Consider the following 9315-nt stretch of genomic DNA (forward strand, 5'->3'; position numbering starts at 1 on the left):
CGGAAGTAATCTACGAACCATTATACGGGCCGTATAATTTATACGGTCCGTACAAATGGCCGTACAACTGGAAATTCCTGAATTTCATTCTCGTCGGCTCGTTTAACTTCCAATCCTTGTGGAACCTTCTTGGCATTTATATAACACTTCATTAACAATGCAATAGGCCCTATAGCAGCCCCTCAAGACATTACCAAATAAATATTAGCTCAACTATAGCGAAAACCTTTCCGAACACGACTTACATTTCACTTCCTTCAACAGACTAAATTTCACCTATTCATATAACTTCAAAATCTTATAGTATGCACTTTAAGCTATCTAATACTTTCCTTAATCTTGTAAGGGTTTCATAATCACCTTAAGCTCACGTTAGCCTACTCACAAAGCAACAATCCGAAATTTTCGAGATGTAACACCTTTATGTTATTTTCAGTCCAAAAACTCGTTCCAATTTGTAAAACATATCCTCTATCCTCTTTTAACACTGATCCGATTACAAAAAGGCCATAACTCTTTATGGTTTCAACAATCCTTTGATTTTTCTATTTAAACTTTTATTCACCAAAGTTGTTTTATTACTCCTGAGTCTTTTAAAACCGTTACGTTTGAATCGGGTTTTTGAAAATCCTTTGGGGACTTAAAAGTCTTCTAAACGACATATGTACTGTTGTCCTAAGATTGCTAGTTCGTAATCAAAAGGATTCCAAAATATCAATGTGAGTTTTTACAACTTCAAAAATACAATACAACACTTAAATATAAATGAAATAATATAAATAAAGAGAAGGGACAGGCTAGAGGTGTACCAAACCCTTAGTTGTCCATTTTTACCCATGGCTGGGCCTTCATGCAATCACATTCAATATTAGCTTCCCATTCACAGCTTCACCGGACTGTTTTGTTGAAAGAAAGGCCTGTTGGGCCGTAGCCTAATAGGGAGGTCTGACTCGGCCTAAGTGGCCATGCAGTGGAGGAGGAGAAGAGAAAAAGGGAAATCGGTTAGAATTTATTTACTGTACTTATCATTTTAAAAAATGAAACTAAACACAAGTGTATATATACACATATATCACAAAGCATATAACAGTATCAGATTGCAATATTGCCAAAAAAAAAAAAAAACAAATTCAAGAAGTGGGCTTGGCAAGCCCCAAGTCACACACATACCTTAAACAGGCCCAAATTTTATCCCCTTTGCGCTAACCTGAGACTGAAATGGGTCGTTCTATGTTCATTTTAGAAGTTTGGACCTTATATCCAAGCTGACAGACTCCAAGTGTTAAAGCCCGTGGGAATCTTATCTGATTTTAACCTGGTATACATGTATATGCATGTGATATACCATTTGATATACAATTTGACATGTATATCAGATGTGTCTACCTAGAATGAATCTGACAAACCCAACTATCACCTACATAAAGGACTAAGTCTTCTAAAGCCCATGTATATATCATGTATACACCTTTATTTTTTAAACTTAAATATTAACTATCCTGCCTATTTCAACCAATCTAATTCAAAATCTTTTTCTTATCCTAATTAAATTACACTAGACTGGGTCAAAACAACTCTAATCCCTCCAAGTATTGCCTTATTCCTATGATTCAATTAGCATTATCAGTCATTAACTTAAGTTAACTATACTGAACTGGGTTGCAAGCCACTCCAAGTTTTTCAAAGTTTCCCTTAAGCCTTTGACTCTATTAACCACCTAATCCATTCTCATTTATCACCTTAATGCCAAACAAGACCTAAGTCCTAATCTAGACTCCAACATAACCAATAGGATGCCCAACATACTTCAGAATTGCATAGTGTGAATGTACGGTCTCCAATGAGCGAAACAGGTCCTAAAACTTGATGCAAATAACCACAGCAACAACTATAACATTTAATAAGTCTAAGCAGGTGAACACAAACTCAAATAGGTATCATAAAATGTAATCAGACATTCAGCTACCAACAGGGGCATCCAATGCCATTTTTGCAATCTAAAGACCTAATGCCATGTCATGAACAATAGGAGAAGACCTTGAATCAAGCTGCAACCCTATGTTGAGCTAATGTCAAATCTACACAAGACTCTTACTACCACATTTTCATGTTTTTGGAGATCAGACACTATAAGTGAATTAGGACCAATCTTATTGGAAATAAAATCATTTGAAAACCAATTTTTAGGAAAATAGATTCACTTCTTGGACCAAATCCCTTGTCCTAATGAGAGAAAGAATTAGGTTAATGCAGAGATGTAGCAAGTTTCACCCTATGAACTTGCAGGGCCTGTCATGACAACCTTTTATTTGAGATAGAGTAGTACTTGAATCAATTGTAACTTGATTCTTTCCAAATCTCCTCCTCTCCAAGGTGTCTTTAAAAAGACTTCCCATGTTAAGTGGTTTATAACATGTCCATTCATACACATAAACTTTTCATACCATCATTAGATCAATTAAACTAAAATTGAGACAGTTTTAGAAAACCATATTAGCTTAAGGCTATCCAAAATGAGACTATTCCAATCTCTTTTACGCTATTCAGATCTTGAAGGACCTTGCTTATTTAATCTTCTTTGATTTTAAGGAGGCAGCCTAACCAAAATTCCCTTGGATGTTGCTAATCTCTTTCTAATCAAACAAAGGGATTAATGTGTCCCATGACCCTAAAAATGAGATACGGGGGAGACTCTGAGAACTTAAGGAGAAGCAGTACAGGGTTGGTCATCACCCCAATCCTTTTCCTAGACCTTCACCTTAGTAGAGAGATAGCAGTACAAGGCTGGTCATCACCCCAGCCTTTTTCCTAGACCCTTCTCTCAGAGAAAGGAAGGCAGTCTAAGTTGATCATCACCCCCAACTTGTTCTATGCCAGTCTTTCCCCCTCAGAATGTACTCAACCCTTTACCTCACACTATAGCCAAGTGACAGCCACTAAAGACCTTTAGGACTAGGATAAGGTTAGTACTATCCTTATAATCATGTTATCTTGTTATCTAAAGACTTTTCCTAGTTATTTTATCCTCTTCCCTAAGGCTCTAATCTCTTAGTAGTCCCTTCATATTAAGACAGTCCTAAGTTTATCTCTATTAGACAAATATATACATGAGCAGTTTCATCTTTAAAGAAAAATCATCCCCTTAATTGGTTGACACAAGATAAAGACACCACTTGTCCTTCCTTAATTCATCACTTCTAATCATGGATTTAAACATTTAAATAACACTTTTCATAGGGAGCTACAAGCAGTTCATAATAACAATTGAGACAGATCAAAGCCACATATCAAAGTCTTGCTAAGAATGCCTCAAATAAGTAAGAGGATCAAGCAAAATTTGATGAATGCCATATAGGTAAACAATGTAGATAAAAATAGGTTTTAGCATTCATAGAAATTCCACTCTTAGCTTCTTGAACTCAGATTAATACTATCAAGTTAAATTGTCAAGGCAAACCTAGTTCAGACAAAACATTTAAGTCTATGGTTGTCTAAATGTCTATGTGATTAAGTAATGTCTATGTGATTAAGTCATATATGTAATCTTTATCTAGATGATACTATAGTCTTATAACCCCAAATTGCCAGTTGACAAACCATTTTAAGCTATTTGCAATAATGACAACCAAAGTTGAAATCAAGCCTTTTATTTCCAATATTAACCTTGACTCTAGAACCTTTTGACTAATCCATGTTTTCTTTGTGTAAGTAGAACATCAAGGATCATAACCAAACAGACACAGGCTAAGCATATCACATTTAGGCCAAATCCTCAAGATTAACAAATAAATGGAAAGCTAATCAACTAACAACAAACCCAAACTAAATAGGAAATTAACTAAACTAATACTTAAACTAAGCATAATACTTAATTACATAGGAAGCCACTAACATTTAAACTAAAAATTAAAAAGAAAGCAATAACAAGATAAATGGTTACCTTTTTTGAGTGCAGCCTTGGTCAAGAATGGATTTGAAAGTTCTCTTGTGCTTCAAATCCCCTCCTTAGCGAATCCCCTCCTTAGTCACCACACAATGAAACAAAAGCAAAATTTTTTAAACTAATGACTCAACTTCAAGGCTAATTCTAAAACTTTTTACTAATAAACTTTAATTTCGAGTGTGAATGCTCAAAATTTGGGTTTCGTGCCTTTCTTTTTCTCTCCTTTTTTTTTTTTTTTTGATGAAATGGGGTCCTATTTATAAGAACCCCAAATTGATAGAAACCTTAATAATTTCGATGTGGGACTTATGCAATTCTTTAGAGAATTGCTTTCTCAACCACAATCAAAGGTCGATATTCAAGAGTGTAGACGTATGGAGGGTCAGATTTGTCCCAGAATGGGTCAATCCCCTTGGTTCTTCATGAGCCAATAGAAAACCCCCAAATTCAAATCGAAAGCAAACAAAACTAATTAAAGTTTTTTCAGTTCTATATGTTGAAATATGTAGAAAAGCATACAAATAGGACGATAATACCTTGTTTGGCTGTGATCTCACATGAGAAAGAACGAAGCATTAATTGCTTGCCTCAAACGGTTGAGCCACGACTGAGAAAGGCTGTTGCCTTCTGCATAATTGCCATTCTTGGCCTAGATGACGCCATAGAGAGAGAAAAAGGGACGGAGGCGGCGCCAGGCTTTGTTTCCAACCCTAGCTACCAAATGAAAAATGACCCAAAGGGGTTGTTTGGCTGAGAGACAAAGCTTTTATATTTTTGAGGATTGGGCCGGGTAGGCCTTTGTTGGGTTGGACTCGGCTACTTAAAAAAAAAAGAGAAGGTGCCCCTTTTTTCATATATATATATATAGATACACACACACACACACATAGTATACGAATATGTATATTAGTGTATATATATGTATAAAGGGCAAAATGTGCAAATTAGTAAGTGGGAAAAATTAAAAGGGTTGATTATTAAAGCATTTTAATTGTAGCTAAATTAAAACTAATTAATCAATTAATTTAAAAACACGGCTAATTTCATAAAATATACCAGATTTGCAAACATAGCCTTAATTGAATTAAACCCTGAAATTGGTTATTTCAATTATGGCCCTAATTGACTAACCAATTCATTATTTCAATTATAGCCATAATTAAACACATAATAAGGAATTTACAAATATAACCATAATTAATTATCTAAATCAATTATGATTAATTTAAAAATTGTCAATGTGACTTGATTATGCAGAAATTAAAGTTTGAGGGGCAAAATGATTATTTATTTTAATTAATCAACTTTCTTGAATTAAACGGAGTAAAATACTTGCAAATTTTGTACTAGATAATTCAAACAGTTAGTTGAATTTTTTTGAATTAATATCTTAATAATAAAATATGTAGATTATTTTGAATACTTTACAAAATATATTCGAAGTTATTTTGCCAAATGAAATGGCAAAATATTATCGAAATAATTTTTGTAAAAATCATTGTGATTTATAAAAAATACATATTTATCTCCATTTGATATTCAAGGACTCTGGGTAATTAAAATAAATTATGAGAGGTAAAAAATTAGGTGTCAACATGTGGTCCATATTTTTACTTCCCAAACTCAACTCCAAGAAAATGTATTCTCTTCGATTCGTTCATCCTCTAATCCTTCCAACATGCCAAACATGAACTTAAACCTTCTTATACTCAAGATGAACACGTCTAATCTTATAAAATCTCAAAGATAATTCCGATCTCCAAATCCATAATGAACACGTCTAATCTTATAAAATCTCAAAGATAATTCTGCTCTTCAAATCCATAACAACCAACTCACGAAGATGCTTAACCCGCAAAAGTACGGGGTGTAACATCCTCCTCCTCTTATGAACATTTGTCCTCGAATGTTAAATCTTTAGAAGTCTACAGAATTTTCGACAAAGTCTCCTCTATAACCACATCACTAACAACCTGCCACACAGCCCAACAATACAATACAATGCCTTACAGGGCTAACAACCCATTAGTTCATTATGTGCATTTTAACCATTTTATCCCTGTTGATCTATTTCCGAGACTAGGAGCGAGTCTAGTGAAAATCGAAGGATTTAAAAATCCCTAAGTGAAAGTATTTGACCAATAGTTGACTTCTGAGTAAACAGACCTTTTTCTGATTTTCGTCGACTCTGTGAGTCCAGAGGGTTGATTATAACTTGGTGGGGGTGAATGGTTCGATTCCCGAGGTGTTTGATTGTGTTTGAGTACTTGTTTGTAAACTTGTTTTATTCCGTTTAGGGGTTAATTTGGTAATTTAGACCTCCGTTGAGAATTCCAAGGCCACAGGTGAGTCCGTAGCGTGTGTTTACATATGTGTGTATATTTGGTTTGTGTATTTGGGGCCTCAGATTGATGTCGAGATTTAGGGAAGGGTTTGTGAAAAACCAGAAGTTTTTGATTCTGGTGTGACCGCCGTAGCGGCCTTGGTGCCGCTACGGCGGGACCGCTATGGCGGGGTGTCGACTGCCATAGAGATGATCTGGGTTTAGAGAGTTTCGGCCATGGCGGATAGTTGGCCGCCATAGCGGGACCGCTATGGTGAGTATGGGGCTTTTAATGAATTTCGCTCTAGCAGTAGCTTGACCGCTATGGCGAGACCATTGGGGCAATCTTAGTGACCGCTGCAACAATCAATGGGGACAGAAACCCATTTATTATTGCTAAGTTCGAAGCCATTTGTCACAAACTCCCAAAAACACTTTCTAGTAGCAAAAAAAGGCGATTATTCAATATATTGGTGGAATCTTCTTGGAGGGTAAGTTCTAACCATCACTTTGTTCATTTTCCTTTCTTTCTTAAGTTCCCATGTTAGTTCTAGGTTCTCTAATGGTGTATGAAAATTCTAGAACCCTAAATTCATGAAACCCTTATGTAAATTGTGGAATGTTGAATAGCTTATTGTTTATATCATCTAGAAGTGTAGGTTGTCCCCTTGTAGGATGGAATTGCTTATCTATGTCAAGAATCTATGTTGAAACTTAGGGTTTCACCCAATTTGGGGTTTTTTTTTGCCTAAATTATGAATTAAAGGGTCTAAAGTGATTAGAACCCCATGAATTGGAGGATTATGATTGTTGGGACTGAGGGTAGGATGAATTTACCCTTAATTTCTGGTTTTTTCCATTTGAATCGTTAGGGGTATTTTGGGTATTCTTTGCTCAAATGTTGATTCTTATTTCGATTAGATGGTTTGTTGCTTACTTAGCATTATATTGCTAGACTTTGAGCGTTCCGAGGCGTTACGCTAGGGGAAAGATCGAGCAGAGTAGCCTGCATTTGTTCCAATTCTACATTGAGGTAGGTTACGATTTACTTGAGTTAAACTTTGATTAGTCGATTGTATATATAGTAGAATTGACGGGAGAAAGCATGATTAGTCTTTCGGCCATAAAGTCTGGTTGGATATTACCTAGGTTGGCATAAGTTCTAATTATGTGGGCTTGTCGCCATTACTTTATGTATTGAACATGAGGTGTATTTGTTGTGTTATTGGAAGGAAGGGGGTTAATATATATTCTTTGTTGCTGATTGGGATAACCTGTATGTTCATGTTATTATTGAGTTGATGTATGTGAAAGAGAAGACCCCCTAAAATCCCCACAGCATGAATGTCTCCACCACTGAAAATTGCTTGTGCACCCATTATGGACAAACAGGACACTACAAGGAGTCTTGCAAAGTAAGAATCAAATCGGTTAAGAGGAACAAAGAGTTTATCGCAAGGAGAGAAGCTTAGGTACCAAATAAAGTGGTTCTTAAAAGAAATGACCTCAGAAGGAGAAAGGGAATGTGCTGCCTGTTTAGGCAAAAAGGACCCTGATCCATCCCTTCTATAATTATAAGGGACCCAAGCTGGTTTGGGTTCCCAAATCCAAACACTGACATCTTATGTAGGCTGAGGAGAGAGAGAAGAAAGGAAATAGTTAATTAATCTTCTGAGTTAACTTGAGAAGTCTCTCCTCAAAGCCTTCAAGAAAGGATATCTGTCTTTGTCATCTAATGGAAGGGACACATCTCAATATCAGAAGCTGTAGTTCAAAATTCAATCACTCCAAGGGAAGCAAGAAGTAAGATAAGCAAGAGGAAAAAACAGGGTGTGAAAATGCTGGGTCAAAAGGTGGATGTGACCGAAAAAGGGGTATGCACACATGAGAAGTACAGTATAGCGCATAAACAAGTTAAGTTTTCAGAATTGCTGCTCAGCACTGTCAAGATTGTCCAGAGACCCGGTCTCTATGTGACTCAGGTTAGTAGTTCTCTCAGCACTCTCATATGTCTCGTAACTAGTTATAGTATCAAGTCGGTCAAGTGTCTCCCACCTCAAAAGTCAATCTTGTTCACTTCTCTTTCCCACTGCTAAATATTGCCTAGTGTGACATACTAATATCTAACCAAAGCAAAATAGTTCCTGTGTCATCATCCTCATATGGTCCAACCTCCTCACCCCAAAATACCAGCGACTCTGTTTCTCTTGGAGGCGGTAACCGTAGAACCTGGGGGAAATCCACATCTATATCCGAGTTGTTCTACTCAAGTCAACAACACTACTCCATTGATAGTGCTGAATATTCATACCTATCAATATCAAACTCATCCCTTTGGAAACAGAAAGTTCTTTTTGGAATGATGATCGATACAAGCCTGGGGAAGGAGATTGGCATGAAAGAATTGATGGAAATGTTGGAATTTCAAAATTGGACTCATCTTTTTACTCCACCGGCTCCTGGCGTATATAAAACTAAAGAGGATGAACTGTATGCAAACCTATGTCACCTTGATAATAGCACATTGGCTCTAACAGTGAATGTGATAGATTTTGTTTTGAATGAATCAACGCTGGCAAAAATTCTGGGAGTACCAGCTGTATGGATAAGGGATGTGACTGGAAGAGCTTTCATCTCCTTCAAACTATGATTGTTAAAAATGGATCGTCAACTTGCATCAAAAAACTCTTCGAAAGAGAGATCCAGCCTGTCTATCAACTAGTCCTTGAATTTGTGGACAAAGTAATCATACTAAGAACTGGAGGAAGTGCTAACGTCACTCCAGTACATTTGGTTCTCATGGAAGCTCTATCAGCTTTTGAACTGATCAATCTACCAACCATCATGATTGGACAAATGATCAAAGCAGCGCGCATTAGGGAATATAAACCTGGCCTTCCCTATGGCTTCTTCCTGACAAAAGTAGTGGGGCACTCCAACGTAAGAACTAGAAAAGCAACCGTAGGAATAGAAGAGAACACACTATCTATGGCTAATCTAGAAGATTACGAATGTGTCGCTGAAGGAATGGGTTCCACCATCTCTGACC

General features: G+C 36.4%; 1 pseudogene; it reads left to right on the forward strand.

Annotated features, from left to right (window-relative positions):
* The window catches only part of LOC132066532 (uncharacterized), a 17425-nt pseudogene extending 8509 nt beyond the window's left edge, over nucleotides 1-8916 (forward strand).
* The last annotated feature ends 399 nt before the right edge of the window (nucleotides 8917-9315 follow it).

The sequence above is a fragment of the Lycium ferocissimum genome, chromosome 8 (genome assembly GCF_029784015.1).
Source record: "Lycium ferocissimum isolate CSIRO_LF1 chromosome 8, AGI_CSIRO_Lferr_CH_V1, whole genome shotgun sequence".
Taxonomy (NCBI): domain Eukaryota; kingdom Viridiplantae; phylum Streptophyta; class Magnoliopsida; order Solanales; family Solanaceae; genus Lycium; species Lycium ferocissimum.